This window comes from Clinocottus analis, unplaced genomic scaffold, assembly GCF_023055335.1.
Source record: "Clinocottus analis isolate CAN_PGR_092001 unplaced genomic scaffold, fCliAna1.0.p SCAF_9, whole genome shotgun sequence".
Taxonomy (NCBI): domain Eukaryota; kingdom Metazoa; phylum Chordata; class Actinopteri; order Perciformes; family Cottidae; genus Clinocottus; species Clinocottus analis.
In genome coordinates this window covers 16,138,769-16,155,387 of record NW_027176251.1, presented here as the reverse complement: position 1 = coordinate 16,155,387, position 16,619 = coordinate 16,138,769, and the positions used below count along the sequence as shown (strand labels likewise).

The following is a 16,619-nucleotide window of genomic DNA, read 5'->3' as shown; positions in this document are numbered from 1 at the left end:
AACCTCCTAAAGATACAATTTTCCACATTTGTGTGACGATTTCAGGGCCGGTAGCTAATGCGTAAAATGTGCGCAAAATTGGCCACGCGTGTGGCTCTCCAAAAGTGAGTTACGAAAACACGCGTTGCGTCATTGGATCGGCTAATTGTACTTGAAACCACGTTGCCAGACGTGCTGTTAACGTTACTTCCCGAAGTTGTGGCCCCCAACAAAGAGCTCCCTATATTATTTACATGTGAAAGTGCTAAAAAAGCTGCTGGTGCGGATCGCTCTATAGAGAGCGGGCGGCTTACGGGAGGGAAGAGGGCTGTGGGACGTGGAGGGGGTCGTATTGTTGGGAGTTATGTAGTGAATAGATACGGAATCCCTTTCCGCTGACTTATGAATTGCACACATCCCCTAAGCTGCTTTTAATTGATCTCATAACCACTTTGAACAGTTGGTAGGAACCCCGCAGAACAATCGCTCAGCGGAGGCGCGGGAGATGAGGCGGGGATCAGCCCCTTTGCAAATACTACTCCATGCTCCCCAATGAATGGGGAGACAGTGGGATTAGCAAAGTGGCCCCCGCCGAGCCATACACACACATGCACACACACACACCGGTGACATAACACACGGCCACGAACCGCAGGGGTGACCGTGAGAGGGGTCAGAATAGCGCACATGCGGGACCACGTCGCGTACCTTTTGTTTTCATTTGTATGTATTTGTGGGGACAGTACAGTAGAAACATTTCAAATCACTGGAGAAGAGCACGGGTCTCGTAAATTGTGAGGCAATCACAGTTTTAATCATATGCGCTGCGTGCCAGGGGGAACCTCCACACTCTGCAAGTCCTCCACTGCCCATCTGCAAATAATCAGGCAATCACTGCGGGGTACTGGCACACACACGTTTTTCAGCCCCTCCGTGTGTTTCTCTCAGGAGGATCTGTGTGATCTGAGATAGTACATGTACAGATGGAAAGGAATTTTCCGAAGTAGGATCAATCTTTCTTTTGGGGGGGGGGATGGAGGTGTGGTCTGCCTAAATCTGGAGGGTGTTTTGGATGGTCAAGCAGCAACATTTGTCTTACTGTGCCTTTCCTCTTTATTCTGTGGTGTGTTTGTGTGAGAAAGAGAGGAGGTAAGAGAGAGAGAGAAAGGGAGTGGGCTAACCAATGGGGGTGAGATCAAGAGGTTAACTTACACATTTGACCTCAAGAACCGCTTTAGGCTGAGCACTATAAGCTACACGTTGTTATCCCCCGGCTCTCAGAGCGGATGTTACACTTGTCAAACTAATCCCATGCAAATATGTACAGGTTTTGCCCTTACAGTGATGTTGGATATGTGTGTGTGTGTGTGTGTGTGTGTGTGTGTGTGTGTGTGTGTGTGAGAGGAGGAGGTGGGGGGTGGGGCGGGGGAGCAAAAGTGCCATTCGAGGAAGCCGTGGCAGTCGTCCAAGTTTTTGGTATTTGCTTCCTTCCTTTATTTATCACGGTTATATTGAAAGGAGCATGTGTAAGAGATCATTGTCCAATATAGGCCCAGCAATGCTCGAATATTTTTCTAGCCCCCGAGGTTCCTGTGACAGCTTTATACACAGACCCCCGTCTGGCATGCACGGGGAGCTATCCCAAACCGTTTAGACAAAAAACAACCCCAAAAAAGACAAAGTCAATTTGGCCACAAACCCAATTCTCTTCGATGTATCTCAATTTCTTTCACGGGGGACAAAACACATCCCGCATAATTTAACAAACGTCTGAATTCTCATTATCATGAAAAAAATCGTTTTGCTGTGGATGTACTGAGCCGCAGCCGCGTGGGGCTAGTGAGGTACATGGGACGGAGATGGCGTTATAATTTGGTGGGACGTCGAGGAGAAAAACAGTCATTGCGCATGAATTGTGCGAGCGGAGGCAAGATTGGGATCACCGTGTGGTTTCTGGGCCGATCTTGTCTTCGCTCACTCCCTGCATGGCATGACCTCCCATTTAGTTGCGGTTGCTGTGCATACACACTTTCTATTTATTTTTTTACTTCCACCATGTACAACAGATGACAAAACATATTAAATTTACACCTCCTTACCCCCCCACCCTCCCCCTCTCATCCGTGGGGCCCACTAGAAGCAGCGGAAATGGTGCCAATGAGCCCTTCTATGATATCATAGCTAGACACAAGGGTATTACTTTTCATTTTTATTCTCTGGCTAATGATGCCACCTGCTGACTACATAAAATCAGGCTCGACTATACCAAGGCTGCTTGGAGGAACAGAGGCGCGCACAGTGGGGCCCTGAGCCGTTTAAACAGGTAATGAATAGGTAACGGCGGTGGAGAGTGGTGAAAAGCTGCCATGCGATACCGTTAACCCTCCCGCATCCTCCCCGAAAGTCCCACGTTTGAATTCCCAGCGGGTTCCAGGTCATATTCAACTGTGTAATCTGTCACTTTAACAGCGTTCCCAGATGTTTCTGAAGGACAGACGTGGTGAGACGAAACTGACGCAGCCGGGCCGAGGTGGAGGGAGTGAGGTCAGAGAGAGACGGGACACCAAAACACACAGAAAACTGTTGGGATTTGATGCTGAATATATCCGTCTTTCAACAAAGAATCCCATAAAAAAAGAGCTTGTTTTAAGTATATAAAAGAGTGTGGAAACCTGATAGGCTTTGTGGTTTGTTGATATTACAGCGAAAGGATCGGATGATTTGGAAATTCTTATGTCGAATGCCTCGTTTTTTGGGCTTTGTGAATTCGAGAAGAAGAAAAAATGAGAGCGTCGTTGGATGGAGATAAGTCCTCCGAACACAGTGGCCTCTCTTTTCTGAAGCCCTGGAAATCCGGCCTCAGTGTTCTGAACGCTCTCGCACAAAGTCCCAGGTTTGTGGTGTAAGTGTTAATGTTGGAACGGGCGACTTCGGCGCAATGTAATGCGCTGATTAAGTGTCTGAGGAGGAGGAGGAGGAGGACGAGGAGGAGGAGGAGGCCTTTCTAAACCAGCCTTGCCTTCGGAAAAAGTCACGCGGATGACACGTCCGTCAAGGCTTGCTCACGTGATGCACTCTCAATCCAGGTGATAGGAGCTCGTTCCACTGAAACAGAAGGCGGTTGGTTTATTTCTCCTGGAGACACTGATCTGAGACAACAGACAACAGGAGGAGGTGGCGCTGGTTGAGAAGAGAGGTTTGGGGGGTGGAAGAGTGGGAGGAGGAGGAGGGGGGGGGGGGGGGCTTTTTGGGGGATGAGGAAGGCATATTTAAGCAGATCAGCTGGAAACGGCTGAATGTGAACAGCATCACCTGAGAGGGATTACGGCGAGCCGAGTCTTGACCTGAGCCTGAGCTCCGGCGTCAAGGAACAGAGCTCTGTCTTTGCTCTCCCAGGCCCCATCAGCCAAGCCTCCGTGAGTGTAAATCTGTGTGTGTGTGTGTGTGTGTGTCTATGTTTGTGTGTGAGAGAGAGTGTGTGAGGAAAAAGAGCAGGGGGAGATACACAGACTCCCCCGCAGGTGCATGTCCCCGATGCTCCAATCAAGACATCAAGTCCAGAGCAACCTGTGCGCCGCCTCAAACCCCCTCGACCAATCGCGTCCACGCTCTGTCTCTGGGATTATCACGGCCATTAAGGACAATGATTCACTTATGCGCCGTATTGATAAATCACATTAGTCTGACCCGGCCTCCGAACTCTGTCGAAAGACTAGCTCCTTGTTTGACCTACTAACCCATGCATGTCGATCCTGGCCCGTAGTGCGGCTCCCGCTCCGAGTCGCAGCGGTATCAGATGAAGCCGGTGAAAGGCTCCTCAGTGCGCCTCATGCCATGCTACACTGCCGGGAAAAAGAAAAAAGCAGCAGAGTGGGGAAAAAAAACAACATGCAGTGGCATGAACTTTCTACTGGAGAGAGAGAGAGATTATTTCGGGCAAAGCAGAGGATGATCAGTTTCCTTTGTCTTTGTTTTCCCCTCCAGACAAAAAGACTGGATTCTCATGAATCAAGCCGTCGAAAAGGTCTTTCATCTCATGTTTTAGCGTTAGCGGGTTTGTGAATTTGCTGCTTGTTTCAGTGTGTCACGTGGACGAGGAGGCTTGTTCTGAATCACTTTTGCAAATCGATTTCGTCGCAATGGATCCACTTTCATCGTGAGCAGATTCGATTCCTTCTTTTCTTTCCGATTAATCGACACGAGAGCATCTTGTCTTCTTCTTTGCTCAATCGTTGTCGTTAGAGCATCCCGTACGCTGGCAAAGCTAAATGCCAAACAGATGGGCTTATTTGAGGCTACATTTTAACCACGCTGTAAAACCTTTCTGTTTTTTTTTCTTCTTTTTTTTTTCCGGAAATGTGAAATAAAAGGAACTTATTAAATAAAATTGTATAATACGCTCGACGGCGATCGGAAACTGCCGAGCGGCAGACAAAAAACCATCAGTGTCCCTTGGAGAGCAATGGTGATTTTGCGGCCCTCACCTATGCCCGCATTGCCTCAACCGCTTATTCCCCCGAAGCAATTACACCTTAAAACGTTTCCTTATAAAGCTACTAAATATGACCAGCCAATTTGGTCCGATTCTCTCAAGTTTATTGGGCCGTAAAAAAAAAAAGAAAAAAAAAATCTAATGTGGGAATCATTTCTAAGTGCCACACATAAAACAACAACACAAAAGGAGCATTTTTTGGGCTTGAAAATGACTCATGCATGGGCTTCACAGGTAGGAGAGCTGCCCAGAGCCGGAGACGGAGCCCCTCAGGCTTACACTCGAATGCGCTTCCAGACTACTTCGCTCTCACATTACTAATACACACCTCTGAAAGAATTGGATGAAGAGCTGTTACGAGGTAATGACGGGGGCACAATAGGCATCCATTGTGTTTTCTCCCCAATGAACTTAAACACGGGAATTGATCAAATTGACCAAAAGGAAGCAGCTCAATCAAACTTCACCTTAGCTTTGGACTTTTATTTTTAGATTAGCATAAAGACCGAAAGACGGTGTCGGAGGGGGGGGGGGGATCAGTTAGCATGGCGCTGTCCAGAGTAAAGGAAATCAATCTGCTTGTACCTGTGAAGCTCACAGATTAATTGTTATATCCTGTTAGCTTAACACACACACAAAATATTATGTCAATTTGTTGTTTTACTAGTCCATTTATTGGGTTGGAGCAATTGCCAGGGAACTTCCAAGAAGTTTCTAATACCCGCCAAGAAATAGTCCAGCACACAAGACCACGTAAAACTACGTAAAAATAGTTTTTGTACGGATTACGCTAACGTGTCAATAGAGGTGTTGGTAGCATGAAGCTAGCTGTTTCCCCTGTTTGCAGTCTTTATGCTTCACTAGGCTAGCCGGCTGCTAATGGTAGCTTTTTATTTACCGCACAGACGCGAGACAAGTGTTGATCTTCTCATTTAACTCTTGACATGCAACTTGATAACTTAGCCATACATTTAATTTCCCACCTGCCCTGAATTATGTAGAAGAGCTGGTCATATCGGGGTCCACGAGCCGTTGTGGGTCTGCTGAATGTCTAACGTTTCTTGAAAAGGCCACGCTATGCTCCTGTTTGCCATGTCAGTGTGTGTGCGTGCCGACTAGTTACCTATTTTGTATCGATCTGCAAGGCCTGGAAATCTGAAACTCCAGGAGGCCCCTTGAGAAAATACCTCGACGTGTACAGAAACAAAACACACACACACACACCGACTCCAGCTTGGCAATAAGGGCTGTTAGTATCAATGCCTGTTCCAATGGCCGGCGCTCGCTCTCACAACGGCGAGGCGAGGGGCTCCGATCGCTACCCCCTGCGCCCACCCCTTAACACTCGACAGATGGACACAACTTTTTTTCTTTCTCTCCCCCCTCCTCCCCCTGCTTTTATGGGACCTCTAATTATGCTTACACGCCACATCAAAATAAAGCTCAGCATGCAATGCCTTTGGTATGAAGAGGAAGTGGGCTGGTCAGATGCAATAAACAGTCGCTCTGCGCAGCTCGCCTGTAATTTGGCGGCCCAAGTATGGACGTGGAGAGGCAAAGGTAAAGGTGCAGCCGCCCCCACAGTTGCGCACTGACTTTCCGACGTTTCCATCTGTAGAGTCACAAATTGATACGCTTCAGTACTTGAACCTTGATAACATAAGCAACCTAGCTTTTCTTACAATTTTCCGCTAATGGGATGATGATGAGGTCATGTGAAAGATGAACCCAACACGCTTTAAAAGTCCGTGCAAATATGTGACAGGATGGTTTAGCCCCGCCCCTGATGTCTCCGAGCCAGGTTATGTTTGGGTTTTGTGTTGATTTTGGCTGAGTGTGGGGTTAATGATGGTAATCGAGCACCCCTTCGACTAAATGAAGACTTGCCCATGGAATTAGACTTGAACTAGTTGGGACAAGAGCGTTGACTGCTACATTGAGTAAAGCTTACACTGGATTTGATTTTTTTCTTCTTCCTTTTTTGTTTTGTTGTCTTGGGCGTGGAGCTGTGTTTGGGTGGCTTACTCCTCTATCTTCCAGCTCTCGGGCCCTGTGGTGTGAGGAAAGGGAAGGCGTCATGGCTGCCTGCGGAGTGCAGAAGCACCCGGCGTGTTTTTAATCAGGAACGAGGCTGGGAGTCATTACTGGGCCTCGCCATTGAGCTCATTGTCTCTCTGACTCCCTCTGTGGAGAGAGAGGAAGGCTGAGAGTGAAGGGGGGAGGGAGGTCTTAAAGGGTCGCCCCCTCAAGATTTATGTGGTCGGGATAGAATGAGCGAAGTGATGGAAAGAGAGGATGCACAGAGCAGAGTTTTGACATAAACATATCTGTTATCAGATTGTTATCAATCACATAATTGAAGCTACAATGGGTCATATTTTGCCTCAGGCTAGCAGAGTGCATCACTTGTTCCGCCGGAGTTGTCGAAGCTCACACCACAATAACCGCCGCTCGTCTTGATGAGCTGCGTCTTTGATAACTGAGCGCCCCTGTCCAACTTCACACAACTTCTAGCTCACTACGCGAACATCTTAGATGTCAAGCCCCAGGTAGCGGTGCTTTATGTTATACAGCAGACGGTTAAACCCGCAACAGATTACTTGGGCACTCGGGGGTGGCGGAAACAAGCGAAACACAACATTGACATATTATAATCTCATGAAGTTGATATGGCAGCTTCCTTTTTGTTTTCAATTTCAGCAGACACAGAGCAACGCTAGTGTGGAGTTGTGTTTCTGGCCGAGAGGCAAATGTAAGTCCAATATTTGATATAATAGCTGTGGTCTGGTCTCCACAAACTCTTGAAGGAAATATGTGGCATGTTAAGCTGTTAAGACTGAGAACTAAAACAGTACATATTCTGTTCGTAAAACCAAAACAATGAGCTAAAAAATGCTAACAAGCGCACTAAAGTAGCATATTACACATAGTCATTGGATCCATTGTTCATCTCAAAATATTTATTAGATCATCCTTAATTTAAGGATAATAAGATATGAGAGGACGTTGGATTATTACAGTCCAGCCAGACTGAACGGCGACCTTGTTGGCAATCAGCCTTTTAGTGGGTGGATCCACCATCTTGTCCATTTACAACTTGCAAGTTTGCTTCCGTGGTTGTTGCAGTTGAGTTGCATGAGTGAAATACAGCTTTGTGACAAACAAAAATGAAAACATATCTAAATGAAATGGGTGAAGATTGGATAAATGCTGATGCTTCCACTCAGGGTGACGGGTCCGACGGACAAGGACGACTCCATGACAATGAATGTTTTTCGGGTTGTAACCTGCTCCCAGAAACCGAGTTGATTCTCCACCACTGGGCCCTCACACCCACCAGAATGGCCCCCGGTCCCGTCCGCTGTAAGGCGGCGCATATCTGAGCCAGTTGTCGTGTGGTTGTGGTCGTTGTTTGTCGTGTTGTTGCCTGTGTTGACTTAAGCCCATGTATGTGTTTGTGCTCGGCTCCGGCCGCATGCCACGCACACAGTGTAAGACGAGAGGGCGGCAGTCTATTTGTTATGACTTTGACGCGGGGCACATTTTTATGTTGCACTCTGTCAAAAAGGACATCAATTGTGGTGTGCTGCTTTGGACTTTTCTTTCTCCACCAGGGTTTCTCACTAATCTTGTTTTAGGGTCCAGACAATGAAACAAGGCTGCGGTAGAGACGAATGCTAGAACAAAATGTATACAGCTTTGAGAGAATAAGAAGTCCATTAACATTTCCCAGATTCCTTCACTCCCCCCTTCTAGTTATGCACTTGTATTACATCTTGGCTGACTTCTCCTTAACTGGGTATTATTTTATTTGGACTGGGGCCAGGTCTCAGGAGCAGCGGCCTTAGCTGTGTAAACAGCTGTCACCGGCAGGAGTCATAACTAATAGGTATCTGTAGACAGGGGTCACATGTAGTTTACATGTTTACCAGCTAATGGCTTCAGAGATGGTACTGCCTTGGTGCAGTAATGGGCAGCCGTGAAGTGTAATGGACAATGTGGGGCTGGTTATCATCAACAGTGCACATGAGCAGTGTATTCTTAAAATGAGTTTACATAACTTTAAATGTTGGATGGTTATTTTTTACAGAATAAGAGAGATCGCAGCTAAGATTTTCTTAGAGAAGAGGCGACAACTCCTGTGGTTGAGTTATTGCAGATGGATCTCGGTCGCATCCGGCACATTATTGTAACAACCGGCAATACATGCCAACCAGATCGGCTGCTCTTTTTTTTTTTTAGGTAAACACTGTGGCGTGTAGGCACAAGACATATACAGCTCCCCCATCCGTTGCTCGCATGTAATGGTACACTGAGCGACCTCATGCCACCCAGAGATTTTGAATGCAGGTCTGTTTCTTCATCCAAAAAAAATACAAAATCCCTTTATCGCAACATCTAACACCTCCGTTAAATTCCAGCTCACCTGAATACCAAAGCTCACATATTTCTTTCCTTCTTTTTTTTTGTTTTGTTTGTGGCAACAGATGACATTTCCACACCCAGCAGCACACGCTGTACTTTTACTGAGAGGAAATTATCTTTGCACCACAGTCGTCGTTTTCATTTCGCTTTATGTGCTCCATTTTGGCCCGTGGAGGCCACTCATACTTTATGAAAGCATTTATTCCAAGTCTCCCTCAAAGGGCACCGTAGAAAAGAAATGTGGGCTCCTGAGGGCTGAGTGTGGCCTTTCAGAGCCAACACAAGCCGGTTTCTGTTAAGAATGCCAGGCTGTGCCAGCCCTCTTCGGGTGCAGTTTTGTGGTGGTGTGAGAACATGAGGCCAGATGTGATCCAGACACCTGCTGGAGCAGAAGGTGTCGGCTCTCGTCTGGATACAACAAACTCTACATCGCAGGCATGTGAAACACCTCAGATGAACTTCTCTCTAACGTCTTTGCGTGCCTGTACTTCGCTGTTGTTCTTGACATGGTCCCATTTAAAGACAACTGGAACAACATATTGGCTGGCGGCAGCTTGCGTATCAGCATTAACCCTCGAACCGCCACTTGGATCAAGTAAAAGTGTGGCCTTTGCTTTGGTATGAAACCGGCTTCAGTTAGGCGAGAAAACAAGCAACGTTGTCTTCTTCTTCTGCGAGAGACCTGAAGTAGATATTGGATCCAGCCCATTCTTGGTGTTCGTAGGGAGCGGGAGGGTTGGGGGCAGAAAAATAATGCTTTGATGTTTAGGGTTTTGTTGTTTTCTTGTGGCAGGCACCATGTGTGAAAGTGAGACCATGTCTGTCCCCTGTGGTGCACTCCACTTTTGACCCTGGCGCTCACCTCACATCTCCCTTTTGTGCTCGGCGGGCGCGGAGGGGGTGTGAGGTTGTGTCTTGTTAAAGGGTTAACGAGGTAGAACTTTGCAGCAGACGTCCCGCTTGAACTCGGTATGAAGGGAGGCAGCTAGTCTTTTGGGATTTGGGGGAAAATTTTGTTTTTTTATTTTAGTACGATCGACAGCTACCGGAGCGAACTCGAATCCATCACGAGGATGAGGATCCGAGGAGGCTCCACGGGCCAGAGCGCAAGGAGAGAGCGCTTGAGAGGCCCAGATCAACAGCCCACAGCAAAATCGGGTTACTTTAAGCTCGTCCCATAGCAGTACACCAGCCGACGGGCGGCTTGAAAGATACAGTGAATACAGCTGGATGGAATTCAACGAGCGCCTCCCGATGATGTTGTAAACCGAGACGTGACTGCCTTTTTCTCAACGCATGTGGGCTTCCACAACATGCATCCATGCATTGGTGTTAACGCTCGTAAACGGAGAAGTTCAGAAACGATGACCTGGACGCCCGCGTTCGCAAGTCTGTCTTTTTTATCCATTGCCGTTCTTCTTCCGCAATTTATTCCGCAACTAAACCAACCGCAGTGTGTAGAAATTCTGCTTCCTGTCTACACCACCAGGCGAATGCCCAGTGCGCGTGATTGATCGGTCACGTGACCTGCGTTTTTTAAAGGTTGACGTGTGGACTGAGATTATTTTCGAGAACAGAGTAAACAGACTTGGTGTGGATGTAGCCTCATAGCCCACGTTAGCATCCCGGAGCACAAGGTGAACAGCTGTACAATCCTACAGCTGCTTGTGCAAACAGGAAGTCACCTCCTGCTGGTCTTTATGATCCCACTCCGCACCATCAGTACCTTTTAATGAACCCATGCAGCCTTTTCCTAATTTCCCTGAAATTAAGATTTAGTGACGATCAGTGATGGGAAATAATAAAACGCTATTTTATTTTATTTTTATACATCAATATTTGACAGTTTTTTTTGTACACGATCTGTTTTCAATCTGACACTTCAACAAAACATGTCTATCTATCTCCCATCTGGCTTTGAAGCTACAGTATGTGGTGCCTTCTGGCAAGTACGAACAGTCCACATCCAACTCTTCTGTTTCTCAGATGTGTGAGCTGGAAGTCGGGATGAGTTTAGTCAAGGTGATGACAAATGGGGAAGCGGGAGGGAGCTGGGGTTTGGGTGGGAGAGACAGAGCGATGCTACATGGGGTGCAAATATGCCAGGCATGCCCGCCAACTTCCACTGATCCTCCTTCTCCTCCCGCACCGACGAGAAGCCCACGCTCGGGTCCCAACAGCGTGCGTGTGTGTGTATGTGCGTGTGTGTGTGTGTGGGGGGGTTGTCTGTGTGTGTGTGTGTGTGTGTGTGTGAGTGAGCGAGTGAATTACTAGACTTCTAGCATGTTGAGCTACAGGTGTGAAAATTAGGTGTGAGGTTTATGTGTGATAAATTACCAACATGTGGGCTAATCGGAGCCACTCCACCTTTTTCCTCCACCCACCTCTTTCTCTTTTCCCTTTTCTTCTCACTGTTGGGGGAAAAACACATTTCTCCCACAGCTTGAGTGGATTTGAGTGAGTGAAAATATTGAAATACTCCAAAAGGTCCAAAATGTTCTCTTTCTTTTCGGGCTCATTTTGTACTTTGCTTGTACTTACTTTGAATTTTATTGGTGTCTGTCAAAAACTTGAAGGGAAAAGTGGGCAGTTTCTTGGAACGGAGAAGATTTATAAGAGATATAACAAAGACTAATCACATTCTTTACATCCATCTGCGTTATCTCGTGTGCCTCCTCTCAAGGGAGGCACACTTCAGCTACACCCTTTAAGGACGTCTTGGGTCGAAAGACTTATAAATATTCAGTTATTCCATATGTTTCAACTAAATTCCCTAGACCATCATTTGCACTGCCTCCATACTTTGATTGTAAATCAAACTTTTAATAATGTATATGCTGTCCTGCCATAATATTGATTGTAGTGATAAAGCCTACTGTATTTCGCAAACTACTTCTCAGACAGTTGAGATAATCTTTTCCAAATGTGGCATGCATCATCCCTGGACTCTCACGACTAAACATACGTATTTGTGATACTCCTTTTGCAGCTGAAGGCCAATGGGTTTTTGACAAAATAAATTGACAAAGAGGCCATGATATATCAGGTCCAATCTTGTCATCATTTCATCATGTTACTTCTTTAGACGTAACTTTTAAGTTTCAAGTTGACAAAATCTTCAAAGTCTAAGTGCTTAGTTTATCCATAGTTGCTATGGTGCTTGGAACCCACCAATTTCCATTTGCAGCTGTATTTAAATGCTAAAATACAGATCTCAGATCATGTTGCATTCATGGAACAACACTTAGGCATGGTGTAAGTTGCTGAGAAACGGTGGAGATGAAGTGAAAAATTACTTTCACGAGAACATCATTCCTTTTTCTTTGAAAGAATGAATAAAGACGGCGGTGAGAGAGGAAGAGCTGGCAAGAAACGTAAACCACATGCTCGTCTTCCAGTGCCTGCCCAGAGAGAGAGGGAGAGAGAGAGAGAGAGATAAAGTTCATCCTCGTGAGTCATCGATGAACTCCCACAGCGCCTCCGATCCCGAGTGTCGTAAAGTCCTTTTGCACCTGCGCTGACCAACCGCGGCGTATGAAGCGAGCATCACCGTCAAGAGAATCGAAGGCAGACGGCGAGTGATGAACTGTGTCACTCAGCACGCGGTGGAGGTTCAGAGAGGATCCCACGCCATGTGTGATGTTCCATGCATTATACTATGATTTGTTTTGTGTAAGGGTGTAACCACTTCATAGCTGTCCTATTAATATATCAAATCCACCAACAAAAATAAAGCGGACCTATAAATGCAGCATCACCAGTGGTTATTTTTAAAAGTGTTAAAAGTGTCTTTTACAATGGATTTTTCCTTCACTGGAAGACACATTTAAGCTGACTGGAGGTTTGCATTGTTACAGCGCATTGTTTAGGCGATGGGGACATCAACTCTGAACCGATATTCCGTTGTTTTCAAGGCCCGACTGAACCGTAAAACCATTTTATTGGACCGCGACTCACAGTGAAGAGGCGATGCTGTTACTTGACCACCACATCAAGGTCCTTCTCTCATGTTTTTCCCTCCCCGTGTGACCGTGGAGCTTTCCGTGGCCATCACATGTCTGCCATGGTCAAGGGCGCAAGTCTCAAGTGTGCAGAAAGGCTGCAGCGCATACCGTGCGATTAGGTCAGCGAGGTCACCTTTTATTTATAATTTTCCTTAAACAAGAATTATGAGGTCTCTCCCACATCAGTCGATCCAGATGTGGGGTTTGACCCAGGACATGGGATTTAAGTCATAATCCATCATAAAGATGTTAATAAGGAAGTGAACTCTTCATAAAGAGTTGGAGCGAGTGCAGGGGTGAGAGCCACGATGAGTTCAGCTGGACAGATGGGCAAAAGGTGCACAGAGCGTTTCCGGATTGACTCAGAAATGCTGTCGGACTGGCTGCAGGTTCAGAAGATGCAGAGAGTATCAATGCACACATTGTCTGGATCGCTGATGTAGATTCATCCACTTGTTCTAATACGATGGCAGAGAAATTGATTTAGTGTGAGCTAAACTAAGACAGGATTGGGGGCAACTTTGACCAGCGAACCAACAAAATCATCCTCTTAAAGCAAGACGATGAGAGAAGAAATACCGTTCTAATAGTGTTGTATTTCAGCAAGCGACGGCAGTACTTACAAGTGCCAAACAGTAGTGTACGATTTAGTTGCAGTGGCAGCTGTTCAACACTCACATTTCAAAGATAGTTTGACCTTTTTAGAGATATACTTATTCAATTTCTTGCTGGGAGTTAGATAAAAAAAAGATTGATACCACTCTCACATCTGTATAGAAAATATGTAGCGTTAGCTTAACTTAGCATAATTACTAGGAAACGGGATACAGCTAGCATACAAAAAAAAGTACATTCAAAAACGACAGCTCCAGGAAGTTGCGGCTCCCGAAAATGGTCTCGATCTTCTCCATTGAATTCCAACTGAGCATGAAAGAAAATTTGCGTATTTACCAAAATGTCAAAGTAATAACAGTCGCTTTGTACGGCGGCGATGTGGTCATCCGCTGAGTCAAATGTAGTTTTCTCACCTGCATGTGTCTCAACCTGTTGAATCACACCAAAGTAAATTACCTTGAGCTTCTGTTTTATTGTGCAGTAAAAAGTGCTGCTTTTAAATTAGCCCCCATTTTCCAGTTGCCTGTTTGAACCGCAGCTGCCTGTTTTACCCATTCATATAAACCGCCACCCTTTCAAGTGAGGGTTCAAATCTCTGTGCTGCCCGTCTCGCCCGGTGGATCTGTGTCACAGGAACACTTTGGCCGAGCTAATATGTCTGACAGCAAATGTGCTTGCTCAATCTCATGCTGCAAAATCATTATGAGCAGCAGGACTGTCCTAAATTATAAACATGTGCTTACAGTACGATCTGTTAAAGTAAACCGGGGGGAAAAACGTGGATCCTAAAACCTGACTATTTCCAGCTGGAAAGGAGTCGGAGGCAAGTCCAACATATTTTCTGCTAAATTGGAACAGAAATGTGCCTTCGGAGCGCGGGCTCAATGTACCCCCTCTTACCCCTTCTGTTTTTTCTCCACAATTTTTGAGCTAAGTGCAACTTCCAGTTCCATGACAAATAAAGTCACGGGCCTGAAAAGCGGGCGGTTTGATGTCATTCTTCCATGTACCAGCTTTTAACGAGCTTGAACAATGTTGAGACGTTAAAAACGCCTGGTGAACTCTTGAGTGCCAGGGGTTGACACCGTTGGCTCTCCGTCCTTTTACTGCTCCACAGCGTGAGCCTATATGGTTAGTTGCTTGGAACAGAGATCTAGAAAGCGCCTGTTGCCTCTCACGGTTTCCATCCGCCGCCCTTCGGCCGGTGGCTGCAGTGCCGCTCTGTCCCGTATCTGCTCTTTCTCTCTCCCAAGTTCTCTCTTTTTTTGCCTCTAAAGTGGAGCAGCAGTAAGCTTATACCATCATTTAGGAGGGAACAAGGGAGGTGGACAATAAACAATAATTGTCTCTGTGCCACGAGGAAAGCGTATAATTCTGTTGGTGGATGTGATGCTTTCCACATGAGAGCACAAATCTTCTTGACCTGTTGCTGCTATACGACTCCAAAACTTGAGGTTTGCAATCGCTGCCTCACCACCATATGACATTTATAGTTAGCATAGATGTATTGGATAAACATTTTGTCATGTTACTTGACGAACTTTCTCATATAGACTGTACTGTAAGTGCCTTTTCCAAAACAATGGCCAGTGTGGCTGCTGGTTAGTTGCATTCAGGGTCTGTATTATTAGATTTACATACCAGAGGCCCTTGGAGAAATGGAGGAGAACTGTGAGAATAGAAACAGTTGTGTTTTAATATAAACTCTTGCCCCCTCCTTTGCTTGGAATTCATTGCTGTGTTATGATATTGCCTCAAGTCTGCTGCATTTCCAGATCAACTTCAAGACAGACTTGTTCTATCCAGTTTGTATGAAACGTTGTCCATATAGTGCCCAATATCATCAACTACTAAAAAATACTGTAGGTGACTAAGTGCACTCTCTTTGGGTTTTTACAGTGGAAAGAAATCAATAATCCTTCTGAAAGTAGAGGTGGCAGGTTAAAGAGATATCCGCTATGCTCGCTGGAGCTGTTCAGTCGACCAGACTGGGGATTGAAGTGATCAGCGAAGAGGTAAGAAAGCGGCATGTTAGGCACTTCTTAAAAGATTCTAAAAAATATGATCTGAGAGACCACAAAAAAAAATCCTACTTCTGATAGCAAGATCTTTTCACACCATTTAATCCATTTTGTTTACAAAACATGCATAAGGACATAAGACTAAATTTGTATTCAAGAAATACAGAAGCGGCACAGTTTGTATTGTCCACCTCTGACACAATGGCTCCATAAGGTATGTTTATATTTTAATATATTCCTCACACCATGATGCATTTTCTTCACGGTATCATTTAAAAAACAATAACACAAATGTCAAACACAAAGAGTTGAAGATGTTTGCAGTGCCAGCTCAATTTTATTTTATTTTTTTACATTTTTGTTTTTACCAAAGACAGTTCATAAAGGCCCACGTTATTGAAGCCCTACGTAAAAATGTCTTCTTGTTCTAAATGTTAAGTTCAAGGCTCTAAAAGAAAAATTATGTGCAATTTTCCTTGTTAGGGTCTCGGGTTGCAGAAAGTTGGAATGGGTCAAAGTGAATGATTTCATGGGTAACGGTAGGTGAGTGGAAGGCAGGAAGTGAGCCGGCCGTGGGCGGAACCCCCTGTATATGTGGAGGTTTTTGGCAGCCTGGAGCGCAGTCTGTCACGCTTGCTTTGGACTCATAAAAACGTACCTGAGACTGAGTTGGGGTTTCTGCTGGATCTCACTGCGGCCCTAATTGCTCTTGAGCTGTTTGAGAGCAAACCTCCCAGCAAGCCTACAGCAGAAGAATGAAAGTGCTACGCCCCAAACATGGCGTCATTCTTTATGTCGAGAGCCTGACTGTTTTGCGTCAATGAAGGACCAAAGCTTCACCTGAATATGGTAGATGCTTATCAATGAACTGCACTGCAATGTTGATTGGTGTTCTCAATAGGCATTTGAGTTGTTTTATATTTTAAAAGTTAGATTTTTAAGTTTCAAATTTGATGTTGACTAAAAGATTGGGAGCACACTTTTGCTTCTTTGCCAAGAGTTTGATGGAAACTTGCATCCGGTTATCTTAGCTTATCATAAATACTAGAAATGGGGGAAAAGAGCTAGCTTGGTTCTGTTTAA

At 45.6% G+C, this 16,619-nt stretch overlaps 1 protein-coding gene across 2 annotated transcripts in view; it reads left to right on the top strand.

Annotated features, from left to right (window-relative positions):
- The window catches only part of rspo2 (R-spondin 2), a 54,645-nt gene that overhangs the window by 1,451 nt on the left and 36,575 nt on the right, over nucleotides 1–16,619 (top strand). The window lies entirely within an intron of this gene.